Below are 15,123 nucleotides of genomic sequence, written 5' to 3'. Positions count from 1 at the left end.
ACCCCGTACCGAGGAAACGCGCGTATAAACAAGCCGCTCCTTTCTGGCGCGGTTGAAATCCGAGACCTCACTCTCTTCCGGGTCTCTCTCCCCTACCTCGTCACGAAACTCAGCTTCCTCCTCGAACGATATTACACCCCGTCAACAAGACTCTGACCGGCTTCGATTCTCACTTCACGTTTTCATCGGTCTCTCTCGTATTCTCGATGCCGGCAAATCTGGCCACATCGAGCCGACGCGGTTTCGAGGGAGATACCGGCACCCCGTGCTAACCCTATGGAAAATATTGGCACCCCGTTATAACCCTATGGGAATTTTGCACCCCCGTGGCTCTAAACTCTCACTTTTACACTACTAACTTAAGTTTTGGAATTACTTAAATTTTTATTATTCATAAACAATTATTTGAAATAAATTATTATAGTTTCTTAATCAAATTTTTACGTATTTTTATTTTTGTGGAATTTTGAGTTGCGTTACTGTGTATCGCCTGGTAAATATTGCAAATGTCAGCACATTTTTTTATTTTTCTGGGCTTAATATTCTTCTCTTCTGAGTTATATATTGCAAACTTTTGCTTCGTCTTTAGCCCAGGTTGTAAAATCTGGCTTCGTACACTAGAGTTTCTCTAAAAATGTATATCTACTTACTATAACTTGAAAAGGACTTAGGAAAAACCATATTGTGTCGAGAAGGCGTTTGCGGTTCAACAAAGAAATTGCAAGTCTCTTCAAAGTACAGTCTGGTGAAATCCCCCGTACGTAACCCCCTCTCTCGGATTTAATTCACTCCACGATAAGGCCAGGACTCGCATTTTTATCATCATTTTCCCCGCCTTAGTGAATTATTATCTTTGAGCAAGGGCTAGGAATATTTCCGTCCATCAATTGTATGACGATTTCCTTAAAAAGGTTGCACAATGCTTAGTAAAAGGAAACAATTGGGTCGAAGGCTTAATAGAAAATGCATATTTCGCGTTTTTCGACGATTTGGAGGTCAATTTTCGACGGATAATTACTCAGATACGATTCCATTTCGGAAAAAATTTCTTTAAATATTATTCTGAAACACCCTGTTAAACAAGTTTTTTATATGTATACCTACCTAAAGTACGAGTGGTGATAACGACAACCGTCCGTCTCTGTATTACGTTTTAAAATGTCTGATTGATTTTTGACTTTCCCGAGCAACGCGTCGACGGAACTTACAAAAATATTTTAGGATGACCTCTGCCATAACCTTGAGATTTTGAAATCAGAATTAACGAAATTATTCTTCCACTTACGTGGATCAACATTACGGAACAAAGAAATATGTTGGTCATATCTACAACAGTTACAACCGTTGACGTACTATAGAATTTCGATAACAGCGTCTAAAATCGAAGCGGAGATAGGTTAAACGAACAATACGTTTGTAACGAACCAGTCGCAGATAAGTTCAAGTAAAAAATTTAGTAACGTACCGAGAATGTGCCTGTCTCACGTTATCGACGACGGACATTGGTAAAAGTTCGTGAGGTGGAAATGCGCTGGTTCGGGTACTTTTCGCGGTAGAGACGTTGAGCACCCAAAGCATTGCTATCTGCCTGTTCTTCCGAAGAGAAATCCATTGTTGCAAATTTATTGTGATGAGAAAACGCGGTCTATCACGACTTTAAAGTCCTTTTCTACTTATCACACGAACCCAAACCTTAATGTTTGCATTTCGCTGCTGCTTGGTTTTGTGCTTGTTGCAGCCTTCTTCCAGAGGCTAGAAGGCCGCACATTGAAGATGTGTGGTGCTCTTTTAACTCATCGTAGCACGATGGGAAAACACAAGCAAACTTTTCATTTCAACCACTACAACTCCTTAAAATTTTGAAACACCCTGTATATATATAAATTTGATATGTCCTCAATATGTTGGTGATATGTTTGCTACTTAACGATTAACCATAAGATAGATCTATCGTTTTTGACAAAATTGATTACTATCCCGTAAGAACGAATAACACGGAAATAATTAACTTTGAAATAAAAAGGATTTTGTTGAATCTCTAGTCCTTATAAACGTTAAAACCGTCTTCAAAGACAATTTATTGAAATATTATAGGGTTCAATACTTAGAAGGTACTTTTTTCACTAATTTATCAACGAGAAGGAAGCGTCGGAGGCATTGGTCAAAAATTGATTTAATATATAACTACTATTATAAAACCGGTGATGAGAGAAACCTTAGGAGACGGAAAGCGGTGGTGGGGTGTTATCAAGCAAGGTGGTGATCCTAAAGAAACTTTAAAGAACAATATATGGATCGCAGGCAGCAAATTGTTGCATAAGGAAGCTGATCGATTAACGATACATTAATTTGGAACCTCAATTAACTTGACCCGCCCAACTAACCAAAATTAAAACCACATATCCTATAAAAAGGCACCAAATACGCACTAATATGCACCACCAGTTACGAAATAGGCACCACTTGCGTTTTCAAGAAATTTAGATTTGAAAATGGGCGGGCTAAGTTAACGGTTTCCCACCCATTTACAAAATTTCAACCGAAAACTAGCCTATCAATAGGCACCAATTATGCACCGTTAGGCACCACGTGTTTTAAAATATGCACCATACCGGTTACGGAGATATAGGTTTTCGAAAACGGGCGGGCCATGTTAATAGTGACCCGCCCATAAACAATTTCAACTTTAAAGTAGCCCACCAATAGGCACCCAATATGTACAATTACGCACCACCATATAAATATTATACACCTCACCGGCATCGAAGAAACACCATTTTTGAAATTGACGGGACAAAAAATAACGATTTTCAAAAAGGGCGGGTTAGGTTAATAGTGGTCCGCCCATTCGAACTTTAAAAAATAAAATAGCCCATTAATAGGCACCTAATATGCACCCTTACGCACCACCCTTAAAATAATACGCACCGTAGCGGTTTCAAAGATACATGATTTTTGAAATTGTCCCGCCCAGCGAAAGTTTTCTACTTTAAACTAGCCCAACATTAGGCACCCATTATGCAACGATACTTAACACCCTTTTTTAAATATTCACCGTACCGGATTCGCAAATACGTACATTTTTAAAATGACGGCTAGAAAGATAAATGATTCCAATATGGGCGGGTCATGTTAATAGTGGCCCGCCCACCAATGATTTTTAGTTTCAAACCAGCCTATCATTACGCACCTAATAGGCACCGTTACGCACCACCCGTTTTTAAATATGCACCGCACCGGATTTAAAGTTATTAAATTTTTAATAATTTGACCAGATTATACTATTTTTCTTATATGGGCGGGTCATGTTAATAGTGGCCCGTCCCCCCGACCTTTTTTAATTGAAAACGAGCACATCATTAGGCACCCATTAGGCACTATTACGCACCACCCGTTTTTAAATATGCACCGCACCGGATTTAAAGTTACAAAATTTTAATATTTACATCCAGAATATACTATTTTTCTTATATGGGCGGGTCATGTTAATGGTGGCCCGCCCACCGAGGATTTTCAGATTAAAACTAGCCCATAATTAGGCACCCATTAGGCACTATTACGCACCATCCGTTTTTAAATATGCACCGCATCGGATTTAAAGTTACAAAATTTTCAATATTTACGTCCCGAATACACTATTTTTCCTATATGGGCGGGTCATTTTAATGGTGGCCTGCTCATCAAGAGTGATTTATTTATAACTAGTCCAGTAATAGGCATCTTTTTATGTACCGTTTTACACCACTGCTCACTAAATATGCACCCTCTCCTGTTTGGAGTTATGAAACTTTTATGTTTAAACTCAGAAAATACACGTTTTTTATTATGGGCGACTCATCACCGAGAATATTAATTTTTCAATTATCCCGCCCAACATTAGGCATTTATTATGCAGTTTAAAAAATGCTTCGTACTAGTTTTTAAGATAAACGTTTGCTTAGCCACCATGAGGCTATAGGCGAGTTAACTAATTTGATTTCGTTCTTTTAAGCAAATGTCAAATATTCAGTAATTTAAAATAATATTTTATTAACGCTGAGTTGAGCGTGTAAGGTTTTATCACATCAAATTATTAAGAACAGCCTTTTTAAACAAGTATTAAACTTTCATTTAATTGTAGTGTGTCTCAAAAATATCTTTAACGAGACTTTCGCTAAAGTAAGTTTTGAAATAACAAGGTATGGTTAATAGATTAAAAAAATCTTAAACACTGTAGATAAAAATAAGAGCCGTAACCCTTTTTTTCTCAGAGCATACTTCTTTTTGTTTTGTTAGGTCATCATAAATTTCCCATTTGCAATTTGCGAAACAAATATAATGACCCATATGACCGGGTGCATTATCTCCGCGGTACCCAATTATTCCACGTATCTTAATCCTTCGTTCCTTAAAAGAAATATATTCAGGTATATCTTGCAGTTTGAGTACCATTTCGTTTTCGCAGTCAAGTCTGTTTGTGAAATTTGATGTTTCTATAAACAAACGTGAATGTGGTGGTTTATTCCTAAAATTTCTAATTCCATCGCAATATGGACATTCTGAAAATTTGGCCTCGTTAAAGCTTTCAGCGACCTTGTCTTCAAAACTTCTTATTTCAGATGGAGTCCAGTTAACTGTCACCATTTGTCTGTTAGTTTCCAACTGTTTTTGGGGGCATTTTTCATTGGAGCAAATACTGATTTGTTTGAAACTCCAAACGTCAGATAAAAGTTTATTGAGTAGCTCTGACGACGATATGTTGCAATCTATTTTCATTACTTTATATGGTAATTCTTTTAGGGTAAATACCGTCTTAAGTATTTCAGCTCTCGCTCTATAGGTATGAGTCGAAATGCCCTTTTCAGAGGCATTTCTCACAAACTTAAAAAACATATTATCAGAATTAGTTATTTCATTGTGAATTTCATCGCTATCGCAATAGCTAGCGCACATTAATTGCGCTAAGGTATCGAATGCGCAAGTATTTGTAATCGAAAAACATGTTTTCTTAATTTTTACCGCTTGTAAACCACAGTTACTATTTCTGAGTAGTCCAACAGGAATGACTTTTTGGGAGCTACTAAAGTCTGTGAGAAGCATTTCTTTTCACGGCTCTAAGTAAGAAGTACGAGGACGCTTTTTGGGGGGAGATTGTCCTTCACCCCGCCAATTTTCTTTAAGGAACTTCTCTTTCATAGATTCTCGATCGTGTGTTTGTTTTGAATAACATAAAATGCAAATTCGCGCTTCGCCGTACCCTTCAGCATTGGCTTCTATAGAAGAACTACACCCTTCCAAGGCGTGAACAGGTACCTATGGATAAGAATATAGTTAAAAATAGTTCGATTCCTTCTATGCATGTTATCAGAAGATAATAGGGGTAGTACGCTTTTTTAGCTATCATATTTCTACGCAAAAAACCCTAGCCGAACAAATATTTCAATTTTTGTTTGGTTTATACTAGAGATGGGAACCCGTAGTCAATATATTGGGTACTCCACAATGGAATTTACCCGTTCGCGAGTGGTTGTAGGCGGGTATGAACAACGTAGGGTAGGTATTACGCCTTTTTGGACAAATTTGAACTGCGGGTACATACGGTGTACAAAGTGTTTTATTTTATTATAACGTATTTAATTTTGGCAATCATGTTTTAATATCTTTAATATTGTTTCTTTGTTTGTTTTTTAAGTTGAGTCACGTACGAACGAGAACCCTAACGTACGCGTTATTTCCAGCAGTTAATCGCTTTGCGAAGACACTTCATTATGTGAGTACGGTTCAAGACTATTCACATAAAAACGACGCAAACAAGGCCGGATTTAAGGGACAACCGGCGAAAAAGCCCGGGGTTTCAACAATATAAATTTCTAGGTAAAATTTTTAAACGAATACCGAATGATATAAAAAATGTTATAAAAACAAATTTGGGGTCTCCACCAGTACGCATGTGCCAAGTGTGCCTTGGTACAGGGGCCTTATGATAGGCTTATGATATCGTTAATGAGCATATAAATCGTTGTTTGGCTAACTACGCACTAGTTGAGTCGGTACCTATTTTCTAGTTTGAGACCTTGACGCCGTTAGTCTTGTGTGAAATTCCCTAAAGAGAAAAGGCAGTGGCAACTTTCCGGTTCCGAATCCCCCGATTATGTACCGTTTCAGACAGACGTCGTCCGTTGTCATACTTATGACAATTATGTTACTTACGCAACGACTTAGTATTGAAATGTATGACTCTTAAGCTTTTGGTCATGGCCATATTTTTGAAAAACTAATTTATCTTCGTGTAAAACTACTCTATTTAAAAGCATTGAAAGATTTACCCGTGGGTACCCAAGTGTAACTCGCTGCTGGGTATTGTTTTAGATGGCTTACCCGGGCGGGTTTGGGTAGGGTATTTTATGGCCGGGTCGGGAGGATATTTTTAACTGTTTTTTTATATTGTGGGTGGGTAAAGGTACCTTTTTGGTACACGGCCTCCCACCTCATGTTATACATGGCAATAAACGTCGATACCAAAAGCCCCCAAGTTTATTTTAGTGGGGCAATTGCTCGTTTTAAGAAAAATAGCTCTTTCAACAATGTATTCATCAGAGAAACGTGACGCCACGCCAAAGTCGACTAGATGCGTACTTCCCCCTATTTGCTTCTGATCATATTACTTTGCAGTAAAAGCATTAAGTGCTCCATTTTCTTGAGGAAAGTTTCCATTTTTACAAGCTACACATGATTTTTCTCCACCGACTTCGCCTTGTTGAGCTTGCAATGCTTTGCATTCACCGTAGACATCTTGGATATCCATAGCTGGATGCATGGTTTCCTTTGAAAGATGTTTCTAAAATTAAAAAAAATTACTTTGTTTTTAATCCTAATTAATTAAAAATATTACCTCGCAATTAAAACAACCAAAGAAAACTAATTCCTCGGTTCTAGTAATTACATTTTGTTGTGAAACAGTTAAATCTTCGTCAGGTAATGCACGGACTTCGGTTGGCGCTCGGTCTTCCGGTGGCGTACAACATTCGGGTGACGCACTGCCTTCGTTTGGTGCACGGTCTTCGGGTGATGGGCAATTTTTGGGTGACGCACTGCCTTCGGTTGGTGCACGGTCTTCGGGTGACGCACTGCCTTCGTTTGGTGAACGGTCTTTGGGTGACGCAGTGCCTTCGGTTGGTGTTTGGTTTTCGGTTGACTGGCGGTCTTCGGGTGACGGGCGCTCTTCGGGTGATGGGTGGCCTTCCGACGGCGTGCGGTCTTCGGGTGAGAGAATGGGAAGCTTTAGGTTCATGTATTTTTTACATGTATTTACTGCGGTTATAGGAACCCTAAGAGTCGTGTCATATCTAAAAAATAAATGACAAATAAGAATTAGAACTTACCTGAATTCAATATTTCGTCCGGTGTCATAAGCTTCGTGGAGCCTTCATTGAACTTTATGTGGGTTTCCAAAAACTCGTCGACTCTGATTGGTAGTTTTCTAATTGAAAATACACGGTTTTTAAGATTTCCAAAGCTGCTTTCTACAGGCGCGCTACTCTCCACAGAATTAGGGGAGTCAAAATGAAATTTCATTACCCCAGTCCACAAGGGAATTAAACGTGCCATTTTTTTAATGTCAAGGACTATTAAAGGGGAAAATTGTTGGTTTCCGATATTGCCCTCTTCTTTGGGATCTTTCAATTCTTCGATGCATTTTACTTTTATATGTTCAACCCAGCTTTCAAACGAAGACTTTGGAATAATTTCATTTATATCCATCATATCTACATCAGGCGGGTCGTCAAAATAGACTCCACCGGTGGCTATTCTTCTTTGTAGCCATTGTTTCCTCTTGTCACATGTTGTAGGATCGGACGTCACTATACTTAGACCTTCGGTTTCACAAAGCGCTACCGTAAATATTGCTTGTAGAATCTGCCTTAGGTCTAATATATCGTCGCACTGCACTGCCTGCCCTAACGCACGTAAATAAAACTGACGAGTGCGTTTTATTTGATTTTTAATACCTTTAAATTGCGTCATGTTTTTTATAACGTGCGCTACGTCGCATCGAATAAAACAACTCGGCAATATGTCCTGACCGATATCGTGGGATGGAAATAGGACATTCCAGCATTTGGAGATAAAGTCACTTAAGGAGCAACAGTTTGAAAATGCTTTGGTGACGGCGTGTAAACAGCGCCGTAACCAGCCTTAAAATTTGAGTAGGGCACTAGTAGGGCACTGTTTTCAGTGGCGTAGTATGAGCGAGCGAGGCGCTCCGCAATGTATATTTTTAAATAGACCTTTCCTAATGTTCGTTACGGGGAAGGAAAACTGTTTTTGCAAGGATATTTTAGATCAACGAAATATATTTTACTCCTTGTTTTTACCCTCGCTCGTAGCCTCGGTATGTCGTCTGCTGCCGAGTGTAAGTATTTACAAAACAGGGCGGATTAAAATCAATCCCAGTAATTTTAATAAATTGGTTATATCAAATGTTTAAAGTATAAAATATTTCGTTTACTTCACTAGTCATAATAGGAGGGGATTTAAATATTTAAAATAACGAAAAATTTTACATGGTTTCGATGATGTTTAACAATTATGTTTATAGTCTTGTGAATTAAGGCTTAACATTTCATTGACAGCCACAGTAGTGTATCGGGTTAAGATTAATTGTTGTTTATCATAAAATATTAGCTAATAAATATATTAACAATACTTTCACAGAGTTGATATAAGTATTGCAATAATAATTCATTCAATTAGTATCAAAAATAAATTAAAATCAGTTTGAATTCCGAAGTCACTAAGCCTAACCCGAGCTCCGCGTAAAATGATTGGGGAAATTTTTACCGGAAAATGCAAAAAGTACAGCCAACTTTTTGTTTAGTTTGAGCGAAATTGGTGGTGGGTGACGTAGAAAAAAACAGTGAAAGCACGTAGAAAAAATTGATGGAAAGGGCTATTGATGAAAATTATAATGTTTTAACTGTCATCCAATGTGCGATGGGCAGTCAATCAGAGACTGTAACCAAAGCTGAACGGGCTCGTCTCACACTAAGAGCCCGAGCTCGATTTGAGACAGAGCCCAAGCTTTATTAAGAAAATGATTCGAGCCCGAGAAGAGACCAAAACGTTTTGTTCATTTAATGTGAGACCGAGATGAGACCATTTTAATATAGCGTATTTTTGTGATCTCGAGATGAGTCCATTCAAATATAGTAAATTACTGTGAGCCTGAGCAGAGTAATATTATAAAGTCCAACTGTACCATCTTTTTGTAACGAGCCCGATATGAGACCTTCTAATTTTTAAGAGACGCTTATGTGGCCGTTTTTCCACGATTATGTTTCCCTTGGCCACTAGGGAGTGCTGCGGCGCATAGCAACACGTGCCGTAACCGTACCACTTTTGTTCTCTCCGAGACGACCAACTTTGATTACGTGCTGTTTGCGCAATAGTTTGGCGTGACATTTTATAGCTAAAGCTCGAACAGCGCGTGAGCACAGTTGGCCGTGTGAAGAGAGCTCTGGCCTACAGGGTTAATTCGGAGTTTACGTAAAAGACGCTTCAATAAATCATCCTCCCAGGAAATCACCTAGAAGGAATATTTCGGAATATTTCTGAGAGCCAGGACCTACAAGTCACTGTTTATATAGTGCTTGTTAAAAAAAATTTACACTTTTTACCTTTACAAGCCACAAGCGTTCCCCATGGCGTTATATTTTAACCCGTTAGCTTTTTCGACTTAATAAGGCTTGGCAAAAACACGACGTTCTGTTTACAGGTGAAAACTTTCCATTATTTCCACAAGCACTATATAAACAAAAACCTTGCGGGTCCTGGCTCTCGGAAATATATCTTCTTGGCGATTTCCTAGGAGGATGATTTATTTAAGCGCCTATTGGCTATTTCGGATAACGTGACTTAGCCCAGTCGTTTTCTGATTGGTCCAAAGTAGTATACCTTCTGGTATTTTCAAAGATTGTTGTAGTGAAGAGAGTACCAAGCCTGGTCGCCCGGCGGTTTCGTTTGACTTCCTATTTTTCATATTGATAAATAAATCATAAGAATTAAAAGAGATATTAAGAGACTGGAATGAGAACCGCGAGTTATGCAAATTCTTATTAACTTGACTGATACGAGCCCTTGTTAGTAACTAATGTTTATGGAGAGGAATGAGTTCGAGACGAGCTCTTGTGTTTGGGAGAAAATAATATGAAACCGAGACGAGCTCTCGTGTTTAAAAAAATTCATGAGTTCGAGACGGGCTCTCGTAGTTAAGAAAAAACTATGATCCCGAGACGAGCTCTCGTAGTTAGGAAAAAAAAACTATGAGCCCGAGACGAGTTCTCGTAGTTAGGAAAAAAACTATGAGCCCGAGACGAGCTCTTGTAGTTAGGTAAATATCTATGGGCCCGAGACGATCTCTCGTATTTCGGAAAACAAACTTATGAGCCCGAGACGAGCTCTCGTGTTTTTGGGGAAATTCTTATGAGACCGAGACGAGACTAAGGCCAAACAAAACGTTTGGTGATACTGAGCGCGAGACCAAGTCTTGGTGTGCAGCTATGCCTGTGACGGGCGCCCCGTTTGTATTAGATTTACTGCAAGTTCATAATCTTAACTTTTCGAGTGGGGTAGGTACACACCGTTTAACTCACACGATAGAAATATCTTTGTATATCAGGCGTAATGACGAAGAGAGATATATAGACTATGGAAAATTTTTGTTTATATTTTTTTTATAATTTTATTTGTTTATATTAATAATTATAATAATAAATAAAAGAAAAAAAGAAAAAGAAAAATGCGTACAACTGAAACACTTTAATGATCTCCAAAATATCTGGGTAGGGCACTTTCCTCAGATTTCAATTTCATCTCCAAATTCTAGGTAGGGCACTTCAAATTCCAGGTAGGGCACGGCCCGTGTGGCACCCCCCCTGGTTACGGCCCTGCGTGTAAAAGAGCGAGCGACATATCTGTTACAACTTCATTGGGAACCGCGGCTCCTGACCTAATCCACATTGATAGCCATCCGTAAATTGAGTCGGAATCGTGACTTTCAGACAACATGTTGCCCACAGAGTATTGCTTCTTCGTTGAGGAATCATTAACTGTAATTTCGTAGAGGAAAATGGCGGCACTCTTCACTCCCCAAGGTCTTCTCAGCTTTTGAACTACCCCACCTGTGGCATCAATGGAGATTTCTGATTTTCCGAGATTGTTTTTACAGTAAGCTCGATAGATACAAATTTGAGACGAAGACCAATAAAAAACCCTAAATTTACAATATCCTAAATCTTTAATTATTCCGCTAAACGGACGAATACCCATCATATGGTAAATCGCTTCGACGGGGTCAGAATTTAGACGATTTCGTTGAATGGCGTTAAATTTGGCGACTCTTAAGACGTTCGAAGAGGGCAAATCCTTCGGCTCAACGTTTCCAAATTTCATTTCCTCTTCGGCTCGTAATTTCCTATACGTGCCCGGAGCTACGTTTCCTTGTACCAGTTCTTTGATTACTTCATCGCGTACTTCTCCAGACAAATGTCTCTTAAGGCTTTCTGAATGGGGTGGATTGTATTGCCCTTTGTATTCACATTTGACGTGCACCCGGCTGTGTAATAGCGACTCCGCTTCAATAACTCCCACGAATACCGAATGGCATTCTTTGCATTTTCCATTTATGTAAGCATACACACCTCCGGAACGATGTACTGAAGCTCTTCTGAATGTTAGTGTGCAAGGCAGTCTCGTGTGTTCGAAAAAGTGCCTGTATATTATATGCGTCCAAGTTCCTGGCTTAAAAACGGATCTAACTTTCCGTTGCGCTTTTCCATATACAACCTCCCGGGGTGCCATTTTGGCGTATTCTTCTTCGGAGAGAGTCATTGTGAATTGGTTAATTCTTGTTTCACTATTTTCTTCCGCTATTTCTTCTTCTTCGCTATTTACATCTGAGGATTCACGAGAAGATTCAACCAATTCGGTGTCTACATGAATTTCTTCGGAACAATTTTCTATGTCGTCTTCTGCGTTTTTATTTAATCCCAATACTTCCCAAATTCCGTATCGGTTTTTTTTACCAAGGTGTACAAGGCATTGGGAGTGGGTAAACCACCTAACTCTTCACTAACCATTTTCCATACTGGAGATGACTTACCCGTTGCACAGGAATTATGATAAATTTTTGAGGATAACTTTAAAATCGTTTCTTTAATTCGCTGAATATCAGCTTCAGATTTTTTCTTACGACCGACCATATTTGTAAAATAATATAGGAATCAGGATAACTAAATACTTTTAGAATACCTTCCGGCACCTTGTAAAAAATTGCAGACGACAGATTCTTTAAGTAAATTAGCATTTCAGATGTTGAATTTCGATAAGCAGTAGCACTCGCAACAAATTTGAGTACTTGTTTGGAAAGACATAACTAACTTACTTCCAATAATATACCTTTCTGGCAATGTTTTAAAAATAAATAAACCGAAGAATCTTTTAGTAAACTAGGGCAGTAGAACGTATGTTTGATTTCACTATGTAAATTAACAGGTTAGTTTTCTTGTACGAGCTTGAGTGCAAAGTCCGTAAGTTCGTTGTTGCTTGGTTGCGAATATTTAAAATTAGCGACGCTAAAACAACTGTGGACGATTCTCGCCATCTATTGACCAGTAATGAAGTTCCGCGTATGTGTACTATTGTTACACATTTTCCAGTCCGCACTTAGGTTGAAAATTTTAAATTTTATTCTTTGGCAACCATGTCACCGCTTCGCGATTTCAAATATTCTTCCTGACAAATACTGACCATTACTTCCTTCGATAACGGTTGATTTTATTTAATAAATACTGTATCAATTGTAAAAGAAAGATCGTAGCTATAGCTATAATTTCAGCTACACTAGCAAATTGTTAGGCCTTAATTAACATTGTACAATCTGTGCTTTTGGAGAGCACGACGCTCTCCCCGATTTACGTTTTAATCGGCATGCCTCGCCCAGTCACGTGAGCGATATCCTAGTAACGGTTATAAAAAATACAAACTTTCAACCAATACCAAGGTCCCTTCAGCTAGCGATCTGGGTCTAGCTTGAAGATTTAATTTCAATTTTTATTTCTTTTGAAAAGTCATGTTATTATTTTTAAAATGTCGCATTAGACTATATCGTACATCTACTTTATTTTGGAACTTAATTAATCGAATTATCGAAAGCAAAAGTTTAAGTTCGCGTATTTTATAGATAATTATTTTTCATCATGGCGGAGTACAACCGAGTGCTTTGTGTCCCTGTAAGGAGGCGAGGGGGGAGGCATCTCGGAAACCCGAAACCAATTACCCCTCAAATAAGACTAGTGCTAGGCTTTCTCCCCCTATTTACTTTTGCTTACAATTGTTAGACTACACGACTTGCAAAATTTAGGCGCCTACCAAAATACGGTTTCTTGCTGCCGTACTCAGGGGTTAGGAAAGCCTTATTTGCATAATACTTTAGAGTTTACTAGTAAAAACGTTTATTGTCACAAGAATATATATCTAGTTACAATTATTTACAATGCGCACGGGCATTCCTCCAAGGAAGAACCTCAGATACGAAGGGGACTTGGAAGCAAGCCGCAGCGAAGCGGAATAACTTCTGCCAGAACTCCAAAGAATTATCACAGACGACCTTGTTAATCACACTCGACAGAGCCTTAGAAGCCATGTTTCGGGCCCCTTTTGGGATACGATGAATGACGCGCCTGGTTGATTGGAGCAGGTTGTTAAAATATTTTTGGAAGGCATTTTAAAAATGTTTATAATTGTCAAAAACGAACGGCGAAAAAGTACTACACGTGTCGGGTTGCACCACGGAGAAGAAAGAAACAGAAGAATTAGTTACATCTAAACGACCAATACGATAGAAAGTTTAACTCCCGTGACCGTATGCCCCATATAATTTACTAAAACACGAAAAGTGACGAGGGCCTAACTAGTGTTTTATCCATGGCCTAACCAGGCCCGTCTTAAGACCTTTTGGGTCCCTGGGCTAAATTATTTCTTAAGACCTTTGCGATCCCCAACGGTCAGCCTTTGTATGTCAGTTGTCTAAATTCAACTATTTAATAATCAAACCAAAACTTTTAATTTCAAAAGTATAACATAGGCCTATTGAAAATCAAGATTTTTTACTGACAGACTCGCTGTTAGGTTTTATAAATTGCTGGTACCGTATGATACGCTAGGAGTCAAATTACTTTAGACGTAACTAAAAGATACATAAAATTAAATGGGAATAAATAATATGTAACCATGGGCCAAATAATGATAAATCCAGGACATGACTCTATGCGAAAAACCCGTCCAACAGCGCTAACACCCGATCACTATTGCCACCTATTGGAAAAAACGCGCGATCGCGGAACTACGTCATATTGGGGGCAAATTTTTTAGGGAGTTTTCAAAAATAATACACGTGGTCGTCTTAGTAAATATCCTGGAATATTTATTCACAGTTATCATATGTATCAAAAAATGAGGGGTCAAATATGGCAGGATTTTCGAATTACAACCGCCACTTATTTCCGAATTCCGACTCAGTCATCACTAGATGGCGTTCGGGAGACCGGAAACTTGCTTGATTTTGCCCCTTATTTTTTTATTTCCCCCCCTTTCCCCCCCTACTAAAATGGCCGCCTGTGTCTTTTAGTGGACGGCCGATTTAGTACGCGTGAAGGTACCAGAGTCATGTCCTGGATTTATCATTATTTGGCCCATGATGTAACTAACTAAACCCTAATCCGTAGAGTAAAGGTTGTATGGCTGGCCTTTCTGGGGCCCCAAAACTAACTGGTGGCCCTGGGCTATAGCCCATTTAGCCTATGCCTTAAGACGGCCCTGGGCCTAACCATAGCCCCCTGTATTAGAGAAGGCCAGGAATTTGAATATCCCAAGGTGGCGGCAAAAGCTAATAACTAATGAATGATTTTCCACTAGGTGCCGCTGTTTCGAGGCCTAAATTAAGGTGCAAACTTTAAACATATTAAAATTTTAATGTTTTTAAACAAGTTCGAAGACCAATTCTTGACCTATTATTGTTTATTTAAATCCTTTTCCATTTTTCACCTATAATAGATATAGGGTACGTTCAGTAACGCGAATCTGGGA

The sequence above is a fragment of the Leiobunum rupestre genome, chromosome 3, assembly GCF_980474605.1.
Source record: "Leiobunum rupestre chromosome 3, qqLeiRupe1.1.hap1, whole genome shotgun sequence".
NCBI lineage: Eukaryota > Metazoa > Arthropoda > Arachnida > Opiliones > Sclerosomatidae > Leiobunum > Leiobunum rupestre.
Note: the sequence above shows the minus strand (reverse complement) of the source record.